The sequence below is a fragment of the Lepidochelys olivacea genome (genome assembly GCF_965140295.1).
Source record: "Lepidochelys olivacea isolate rLepOli2 genome assembly, chromosome: 12".
NCBI classification, from domain to species: Eukaryota; Metazoa; Chordata; order Testudines; family Cheloniidae; genus Lepidochelys; species Lepidochelys olivacea.
This window is the reverse complement of record NC_140422.1, coordinates 43449756-43460401: the sequence shown is the minus strand read 5'-3', so window position 1 is coordinate 43460401 and position 10646 is coordinate 43449756. Positions and strand designations below refer to the sequence as shown.

The 10646-nt window shown below is 51.6% G+C and overlaps 1 long non-coding RNA gene across 1 annotated transcript; it reads left to right on the top strand.

The window, feature by feature from the left end:
- Positions 1-1452: 1452 nt before the first annotated feature.
- LOC311529132 lies at positions 1453-9873 on the top strand. The gene is made up of 2 exons (XR_014713775.1): positions 1453-2688; positions 7392-9873. It is a non-coding gene; the product is annotated as an uncharacterized lncRNA (long non-coding RNA).
- Positions 9874-10646: the final 773 nt, after the last annotated feature.

The following is a 10646-nucleotide window of genomic DNA, read 5'->3' as shown; positions in this document are numbered from 1 at the left end:
CTTTGTTGCAAACAGATCCACTTGGGGAGCTCCCTAGAGCTGGAAAATGGACCTTGCGACATCTGGGCAAAAGGAACACTTGTGGTGATGAATAAAAAACCTGCTCAGGGGATCTGCCAGCATATTTGGACTCCCAGGAGGTGGGCTGCTTTCAGAAGTATAGAGTTGCTGATACAGAAGTCCCAGAGCAGGATTGCTTTTCGGCGGAGTAGTGAGGACCAGGCTCCCCATTGCTTGTTTACATAGAACATGGTGATTGTACTGTTGGTCTGCATCAATCCACCCCTTTCGCTGATGCAAGGAGGGAACAACATGCAAGCTAAAGGAATAAACAGCAGGGAGCAGGGGGCTATGCATAGACTGAGATCTTGGGGAGACCAGAGACCCTGTGTCAACAGGTGTCCCATGTGAGCCCCAGCACCCCAGCTACAAGGCATCCATTTATGACGAAGTGGGACTGTTCTTAATGTTTCCTCTGAATACTGTAGGGTGCCTCAGTTTCTCCTATGCATTTCTTAAGTCTCTAGGTGGTGGGATAAGGGCGTGTAATTGTTGCAGAGCAAAGAGCCAGTGTACATAAATGGCTGACACTCTGTCTCCTGGCAACTGATGGCCTGGGCCCTTCCCCCCTGCAAGGTGATAGCTAAAGGGTTGGAGAAGAAAGGAATCAGGTGACCTCCTGGCCCGGGAAAGAGACAAAGCCCAGAGGAGGAGGGGCTGGAGGGGGAGTCAGTTTGGGCTGGCTGGGGACGTGGAGTGAAGTGGAGACGTGGTTGTCTGGCTCACTGCCCCCAAAATGGACCCAGCTGAGGGGTCCTGTTCTTTGTACCTACAAGCTCTGTTTTAGACAGTGTTCCTGTCATCTAATAAACCTCTGTTTTACTGGCTGGCTAAGAGTCACATCTGACTGTGAAGTTGGGGTGCAGGAACTCGCTGGGGGAAGTGCATGGAGGGACAGAGGATGCTGAATGCTCCAAGGTCAGACCCAGGAAGGTGGAAGCTGTGGTAGCTTTTTGCCTGAAGACAGACTGCTCTCAGAGAGGAGACTTCACTCGAGTCCTGACTGGCTTCGTAGGGAGCAGTTCCAGAGCATTGCCCGGGGACTCCGTGACACCATTACTAAGGAAAGAGAGTGCTGAGATGGGGCTAAAGCAGGGATGGGCAAACTTTTTGTCCCAAGGGCCACATCTGGGTGGGGAAATTGTAAGCAGGGCCATGAATGTAGGGCTGGGGCAGGGGGTTGGGGTGCGAGTGAGGGGTGTGGGAGGGTGTGCGGTGTGCAGGAAAGGGCTCAGGGCAAGAGTGCAGGAAGGATGCGGGGTGCAGCAGGGGTCTCAGGGGGTTGGGGTGCATGAGGCTTGTGGCAGGGGTCTCAGGGCAAGGGGTTGGGGTGCAGCAGGGGTTTGGGGGCTCAGGGCAGGGGTTTGGGGTGCAGGAGGAGCTGTGGGGGGCGGTGCCTGCAGGTGAGGGCAGCACACAGAGCCCTCTGCTCCCCTCCCTCCCCGGGACGTGGTGCTGGCTGCTTCCAGGAGTGGTGCGGGGCCAGGGCAGGCAGGAAGCTTGCCTTGGCCCTGCTGCACCATGGGTCTGGCAATCCTGTGTGCTCGATTGCAGGCCCTGATGGGCCAAATCTGGCCCAGAGGACATAGTTTGCCCTCCCCTGGGCTAAAGGAACTCCCCTGCATACACTGGTTGGGTCTAGCCACAATCTAGGGACAGATATGTTCGTGCACATACCAAATGTTAGTTTCCTCCTCTTCCAGTCCTGCTGCTTTCAAGCACCCTCCTCCCCATTCCCACTCTTTCATTCTGTTGGGAACACTGGGGCATGGCCACTAGGTAACTCGAGGGGATGGAAGACCACGAGTGTCGATGAAGCCCCCTCGCTCTAGGCCCCGGTGTCCTTGGCCCCCCCCCCTCCTGCCTGGAGGCACTCGCAGCAGCTCTGCGTGCTAGGCCCAAGTGTCCTTGGCCCCCCCGCCTGGAGGCACACACAGCAGTTATGCTGAGAATCTGGAACAGTATGTTGCAGAGTCAGACTGCCTGAAACTAAGCAAGGCCAAACAGGGGAGATATGGAAGAACAATGCTGAATAAAGCAGCTTTATGTATAGTTTAACAAATGATACAGAAAATCAGGGAACTAGCTGGGAACTGGATTGGCTGGCTATATGGATACTTGGAGCAGCTTGCTATTGGATAAGTATGCTGGGAAAAAGGATGTATAAAAGCCTGTGTAACTTCCTGCTCTGTTGTACAGGATATGAGATTCAAATCTCCCTGTACCTTTTTGAAGCTTCAAATAAACTTTTCTGCTTCTCCATCCCGTTGTGATTATTGGGTGTAGCACACCGGGTAACGAACCAACTCAAGCTGTTGTTCAGCCTCTCGGCACTGGGTGCCGGCAACAGCTTTTGGCGTCCCTGGGTGGGCGATGAGGCTGCAATTTAGCCTTGCCCGGACCCCTCCTGGAGGTCGAGGATTGCGGCGAGAACCAACGCCCAGTGCGCACCGGTGAGTTCATCGGGGGCCTCGGAGAAGACGCGATTTGATCGACCCCAGAGGGCACAACGGTGCAACGCACTCATATAGTGGAGAAGCTGTTGTGGACGGCGGTGAAGAACCGGTCCCTTAGACGTGGGGGAGGAGCAGCTGCAGGCCACGGTGAAGAACCGGTCCCTTGGATAAGGTAGGAACCTTTTAAAATCTGGATTATATGCTCTGTTGGAACCTGGGGACGCCCAGAGTTACCCTGTAGGTATGGGACAGGGACAGAGCTCGGAGGTTAGGGCACGGTGTACGCCCCTAGAGTGCATTCTAGCAAACTGGAAGGTATTTGGTGCGGATCCGATGACTAAGAGCCAATTAAAATGATTCTGTACAGTTGACTGGCCTCAATATCAACTAGAGGACCAGGAGTGGTGGCCACCAGGAGGGTCAATTAATTACAACACGATCCTTCAGTTACTCCTGTTCTGTCAGAGAACAAGGAAATGGAATGAACATATGTATGCGCATTTGTTTCTGACTTTATGTACTCGACCAGATATTTTACAGTGCTGTAATCTGACTCCAACTGGTTCGGTAGCAGCTAATGTTAGTCCCCAGACCCCCACCCCCACTGTAATGGCAGAGCTGGTGTCCCCTTCGGCCCCTACACCCACACCTTGTAAGTCCCCAGTAGTTGGCCTATACCCCTTAATCACCGAAACTAAAGTCGCCCGGTCTGGATCAGACAGGCGTCCTGCCACAACTATGCAGGTTTATACTCATGTGCCCTTTAATCCTGTGGATTTGGCTGCTTTCAAAGCACAGGCAGGAGAGTTTTCCACCAACCCAAGCAGGTTTATATCAGTCTTTGAGGGGTGCCTCAGTAGTCACAAGCCGGACTGGGATGATTGTAATGTCCTCCTGCGAACCCTATTGTCTGAGGTTGAAAGACAACAGGTTGTGTCCAAGGCAAGGGAGGAGGCGCAGAGACGGTACGACCGGGATCGTATTAATGTCCCTGACCCGGATGCACAAGTCCCCCGAGCAGACCCCAGGTGGGATCCAAATGATCCTGGGGATATGACCCGCCTTACCTCCTATAAGGAGTTGCTTTTACATGGACTCCGTCACTCGGCTGTCCGACATAATAATTGGGCAAAGCCATATGAAGTAATGCAGGATTTAAAAGAAAGCCCAGGGGCCTTTCTACAGCGTATTCGGGACACCATTCGACAGAACACTAATGCAGACCCCGAAGATCAGGCAACTGAGTCAATTATTAAGGGAATTTTTACGAGCAGAGCAGCCCCTGATATTAAGAGAAAGTTACAAAAAAAGGAGGATTTAATGGGTATGACCATGGCACAAATTTTAGAGACTGCAAACTGAGCTTATAGTCTGAGAGAGACAGAGAAGGAGAGAAAGCAAGTGAGATTGATGGTAACAGCGGTACAGGCCGGCACTAAGAGAAGTGGCCGGGGAGGAAGGGGCCGTGGATGCGACCGTCCGGGCCTGCAGGAGAGACGACTGGGTCGCAACCAGTGTGCCCTGTGTCAACAGGAGGGACACTGGAAAAATGAGTGCCCAAAGAGGAAAGAAAAGGGAGGTGCCCCTATGATGGCGATGGTGGAGCAGGAATAGGGGTGTCAGGGGAGACGGACCACCCTACCCCCGGAACACCGAGTAAAGATGCGGGTGGGAAGCTCAGAAATAGATTTTTTAGTGGACTCTGGAGCGGCCCGAACTGCTGTAAATCAGCCTCTTCAGTTGCCAGTAGCAGATTCCCTTACTGTGGTGGGAGCCACAGGCAGGGACACCAAGTGCCCAGCGTATGCCCCAGCGGAATGTGCTTTGGGAGACAGGACTATATCCCACAAGCTGGTATACCTCCCTGAGTGTCCAACACCTCTGCTGGGACGGGATCTACTTTGTCGCCTCGGTGCCACCCTGCATTTTACTGAGGACGAAATAACCCTTACCTTACCCCCTGAGAATGCCTGGATCATGACCCTTGCAGTTGAGCCCTCAGCCATGCAAGCCCCAGAATGGAGTCTGTGGGAAGACCAGGTGTACCCCCTCGTATGGGCATCAGGGATTCCAGGAAAGGCCACCCACCAGACCCCTATTACTATTCAGCTCATACCAGGGAAAGGCCCAGTGCAAGTAAAACAGTATCCAATCAAGAGGGAAGCCAGAGAAGGTTTACAGGAAAATATAGATCGATTCCTAATGTATGGTATTCTCCGGGAATGTCAGTCAGCCTGGAACACTCCCATTCTACCCGTACAGAAGCCTGATGGCATGTATCGGCTGGTACAGGACCTAAGGGCAGTCAATGAACGGGTTAAGACTCTGCACCCTCTTGTCCCTAACCCGTACACCTTATTGGCTTCTATAGGGGGACAGTATACCCATTTTTCAGTCCTTGATCTGAAAGATGCTTTCTTTACCATCCCAGTTGCCACCCCATCACAGGAGATCTTCTCCTTCGAGTGGGAGGACCGAAAAAGGGTTAAAAAGCAACTTTGCTGGACAGTGTTGGCCCAGGGATTTAAAAACTCTCCCACCCTTTTTGGCCAGGCTCTGGCCAGGGACCTACAGGAGTGGGATAATGAGGAGGCTCTCCTTCTGCAGTATGTAGATGATTTGTTAATTGCCGTGTGGGCCAAAAACCCTGCCTTAAAGCCACCGTGAGCCTCCTGAATTTTATTGGACTCTGGGGATATCGTGTAGCACGGAGTAAGGCTCAAATTGCCCTCCCAGAGGTACGGTACCTCGGGTTTCACATATGGCAAGGGGAGCGTCAGCTTTCAAGCGAAAGAAAGGAAGCTATCTGTCAAGTTCCTACCGCAAGTAACCGTAAGCGGCTCAGGGCATTTTTGGGTATGGCAGGCTTTTGCAGGATATGGATCCCAGAGTTTGGACTGTGGGCTAAACCCCTGTACGACTGTGTAAAAGGAGCAGATCATGACCCCTTCTATTGGACCCCAGAGGCTGACAGGGCATTTAAAATCCTGAAAAGAAAATTGATGGAAGCCCCGGCTCTGGGCCTGCCAGATCTCTCTAAGCCGTTTCAGTTGTATGTACATGAACGAAGGGGGGTGGCCCTAGGAGTGCTTACACATCTGTTAGGAGCATGGAAGCGTCCTGTGGCTTATTTTTCTAAGCAATTGGATCAGGTTGCAAAGGGTTGGCCGGCATGTTTACGGGCGGTCGCAGCTACTGCCCTATTGCTTGAGGAAGCCGAGAAGCTAACATTGGGAGGGGTTATGCAAATCTATACTCCCCATATGGTCCAAGCCTTATTGGATGCAAAGGGAGGGCTTTGGCTCACCCAGGCTCGGATTGCTCGGTACCAGGCTAAGCTGTTAGAGAACTCTGAAGTCACCCTACAGCCTTGCCCCACCCTTAACCCAGCCACTCTCTTGCCAGAAACAGAGGAACAGAAACATGACTGTTTAGAGATCATAGATGTCCAGTACTCCAGCCGTCCGGATTTAAAGGATGTACCTCTCCCAAATGCAGATTATGAGTGGTACACTGATGGTAGCAGTACTGTAATAGATGGGCAAAGGAGGGCGGGTTATGCTGTTGTGACCCTCCATGACACTGTGGAAGCTGAAGGTTTGCCTGCTGGGACCTCTGCCCAGCTTGCCGAACTAATAGCCCTGACCCGTGCACTTGAACTGTCAAAAGGAAAGCGGGTCAACATTTTTACTGATTCAAAGTATGCTTTTGGTGTGCTGCATGCTCATGCTGGCCTATGGAAGCAAAGGGGAATGCTGACAGCCCAAGGCTCCCCAGTCAAGTACGGGCCCCAAATCCTCCGGCTCCTAGAAGCCGTACAACTCCCCTCGGAAGTGGCGGTGGTACACTGTAAAGCCCATCAAAGGGAGGATCAAGATGTGGCCAGAGGTAATGCCCGGGCAGATAGAGAGGCTAAGCATGCTGCCACCCTGCCATCCCCTCAGGCTGAGAACGCCCATATGCATGCCCTTATCCCATCAGTAGGGGAGCTTCCAACCCCTCAGTACTCTGAGAAGAAGAGACAGCTAACTGACAAACTCCGTCTCCGGGAAAAGGAGGGATGGCTCCATTCCCCAGAAGGGAAGGTCTTCTTACCAAAGGGCCTAATCCGGCCAGTGCTGCAGAAACTACATCAAACCACTCATGCTGGCAGGGAAACACTTATCCAGCTAATGGGAAAATACTTTATCACTTCCGGACTCCGACCCCTGGCTGCCCAGGTACAAGCAGATTGCTTAGTCTGCCAAAAGAATAACCCCCGACCGGGACATCCTGTGCCACCAGCTGCCCTAGAACCCACTCCGGGCCCCGGACAAGTGTGGCAAATAGACTTTACTAAGTTTCCCCGGACCCAAGGGTTCAAATATCTCCTTGTTATAGTGGATCGGTTCAGCGGATGGCCAGAAGCCTTCCCATGCCGTAACTGCACTGTCAGGACAGTGGCCCTCAAGTTTGTTAAGGAGATCAATCCTCGCTTTGGACTCCCGCTGTGGATGGAATCTGACAATGGGACACGCTTCACGTCAAAAATCATTCAAAGCATCTCACATGCCTTACAGATCCCCTGGAAACTCCATACGCCCTGGAGACCGCAAGCCAGTGGTGTAGTGGAGCGTACCAATCAGACCCTTAAACGGCATCTCTCAAAAGTGTGCCAAAAAGCCTCACTGCGATGGCCTGATGCTTTGCCCCTCGTCCTACTCCGTATCCGCGTTCTCCCAAAGGGTAGATTAGGGCTCAGTCCCTTTGAAATTATGTTTGGAAGGGCATGGCCCATGAATGGCACCCGGTTCTGTCAGGGGAATGGGAGTTGGGTAATGTTTTTTTGTCACAGTATATGTGTTCCCTGTCTGCTGTTCTCTTGTCTCTTCACAGGTATACCAAGGATTCCCAGCCTCTCCCCTTGGACTCTCCCGTTCACTCCTTACAGCCCAGTGACTCTGTGCTTGTTCGCACCTGGAAAGATGAGCCTCTCCAGGAAAAGTGGAAAGGACCCTATACCGTCCTGCTGACCTCCCATACAGCGGCAAAGATCGAGGGCCACAAGAACTGGATCCATCACTCTCGTCTGAAGGCAGTACCTGCCCCCTCGTCAGCAGAACAGTGGACCGTCCAACCTGCTGACTCCTCATCTAGTGACGATCTCGGGCTAAAACTACTGTTTAAAAGACACAAATAGCGGGCACCTTAATGCTAAAATGGGCCCACCCAGGTATTGGAGACCTTGGGTTGGGAAGACTCTGCTAATAATTAATTGGGTAACATTGTTATTCTTTGTATTGGTATTTCCAAACTGTGCATATCGGGAGCATAACTCCTTTGTTTTGCTTGCGCACCATGTTGCTAATTTAACAAACCAGACTGATTGCTGGGTGTGTGCTCCAACTCCACTATCCCCCAAAACGGGAATGCCCCTTGACATGCTGCCCTTGACCCTAGCAGAATTAGCCACCACCAAAGAGCAGGAAAGAACGAACTCACCGTTCTGGAACAAGACCTCTTTACAGCAAGCCACCTATCAGGACCAGGAGTATTCAGTTGCAGTACTCACTGAGGGAGTGTTATGTTTTACCCGAAACCAATCTGATCCCTATGGGCATCCTGTGGGAAAGAGCTCCTGTGTTATTACACAGTGGGCTGATGGGTATTGGATAAAGACCAACAGGGGAGGCCAACGGTGTGGGTGTAATGCTTCCTCCCCTTTTAGGGAAACACAAATAATCTTACCACAAAAAAGGGGTTTGGAAATGTAACTTGCCGTCCAGTTAATATCTCCAATGTAGCAAGCCAATGGTGGGTTTGTAGTGGTCCCTATGGCGAGTGTAATTTGAATGGCACAATTAGAAATGCCCCCACTTGTACCCAATCAGGAGGATGGGATGCCCCCCTAGGGGCATATGAACTGTTTGGAAAAGCAGCCTTAAATATCCCAGGAATCCCCTTAAGAAACAGTCCTTACTGGGCCCTACAGGGTCACTATTTTGTATGTGGCCGAAAGGCTTACAAGGTGCTGCCAGCCAACTGGACAGGTAGCTGTTATATAGCTCATGGAGTTCCTCATCTTTCCATAACTGCCACACTGCCCAAAGGAAAGATTAGAAATGCCCGAGACACCTCTGTTGAGTCACAAGAAAAGACCCTGCGGCGACTGACTAAGGCATTGGAGGGCAATATGAAGAATCCCCTCACAACCGAGAAGCTGGTAGGGTGCTCTGTACTGGGAATAGCGCCACTGTTTACTGGGCCAGCCCTGGCATGCATAGGCCGCTATACTGTAAGGCTGCAGATGGTACTTGAGAAAGTGGCCTTAGAGTTAGAGGACTCGGTTAGTGATTTAGGGTCAGCAGTAAAAACATTAAATAAAGAGGTACAGCAGCTCAGGACGTTTTCCCTCCAAAACAGGCTGGCTTTGGACTATCTTTTGGCATCCCAAGGAGGGGTTTGTGCCCTCATTGGGCCCCGATGTTGTGTATATGTAAATGATAGCAGTTATGAGATCTATGAAAAGGTGGTACAGGCTGAGGCCCATGCCCGAGCCGGAGCACAGGTTGCCTATACTGCCCCAGAGAACGATTGGTTGCAAACCTTGTTTTCAGGCTGGGGTTTGTCGTCTTGGCTTGGTGGTTTATTTAGCCTGCTATTGAAATTTCTCTTTCCTGTATTGCTTGTATTACTGGTATTATGCTGTGCGGTATCATGTGTCAGGGCCCTTTTGCAAAAGTTAATAAGTCATTCTCTTCAGGGCTATCACAAAGTGCTTATGCAAAGTTATATTGTAAAGAAATAAGTAGCCCAAGTGAGAAAACTCAGAGCCAAGGCTGTTGAGTGTTCTCAAAGGGGGGAGTTGTTGGGAACACTGGGGCATGGCCACTAGGTAACTCGAGGGGATGGAAGACCACAAGTGTCGATGAAGCCCCCTCGCACTAGGCCCTGGTGTCCTTGCCCCCCCCCCCCCCCGCCTGGAGGCACTCGCAGCAGCTCTGCGTGCTAGGCCCAAGTGTCCTTGCCCCCCCCGCCTGGAGGCACACACAGCAGTTATGCTGAGAATCTGCAACAGTATGTTGCAGAGTCAGACTGCCTGAAACTAAGCAAGGCCAAACAGGGGAGATATGGAAGAACAATGCTGAATAAAGCAGCTTTATGTATAGTTTAACAAATGATGCAGAAAATCAGGGAACTAGCTGGGAACTGGATTGGCTGGCTATATGGATACTTGGAGCAGCTTGCTATTGGATAAGTATGCTGGGAAAAAGGATGTATAAAAGCCTGTGTAACTTCCTGCTCTGTTGTACAGGATTTGAGATTCAAATCTCCCTGTACCTTTTTGAAGCTTCAAATAAACTTTTCTGCTTCTCCACCCCGTTGTGATTATTGGGTGTAGCACACCGGGTAACGAACAACTCAAGCTGTTGTTCAGACTCTCGGCACTGGGTGCCGGCAACAATTCAATAATTCTTTTCTCTTCAATGTTGCTGCCATCCACCCTCCATCCATCCAACTCTTTTCCATCAGCCTTCCGCTGATTTCAGCTCCTGGCTTGCTCTCTCTTTCTCTCCTCAAGTTCCCTGTCACAGAGACTGACCCCTTTAAAGGGATATGGGGCCAGCCCCACTTGTGCCATAATTAGCTGTCTCACAGCCTAAGGGGGCAACCTACAGAGGGGGCTGGGCTTCAGAGCCCTAGCTCCAGCTCAAGGCACAGCTTCAAAGCACTGGCTACAGAGCTATTTTTAGAGTGCTAGGGCAAGCCCCAAGTGGCCCGAGTCCAACAACCTGGGCTGGGAGGCTTGCTCCCACGGGCTCCAAAATGCTGCGTAGCCAGACCTGCTGGGGCCAGAGGACAGCCTGATCAGCACCTGGGCCTCATAAAAAGGCAGAGAACAGAGTTTGGTGAAGAAACCACAGGGAAGCTCTGAAGTAGGGTCTGGAAAAAGCAGGAGACTTCATTGAAGCAGCCTGTGAGTCAGGGCTGTCTGCCAAAGCAGGGAATGCTGAAAGGAAGTCCAGAGAAGCTGAGACTATGAGAGAACTCAGTGCTCTATCCCAGAGCACAGAGACTTACAGGTAGCCCAGAAGAAGCTGAGAAGTGAAGAGGAGATCAAGCAGGCAGGGGCATCCCTAGGGGGTGTGG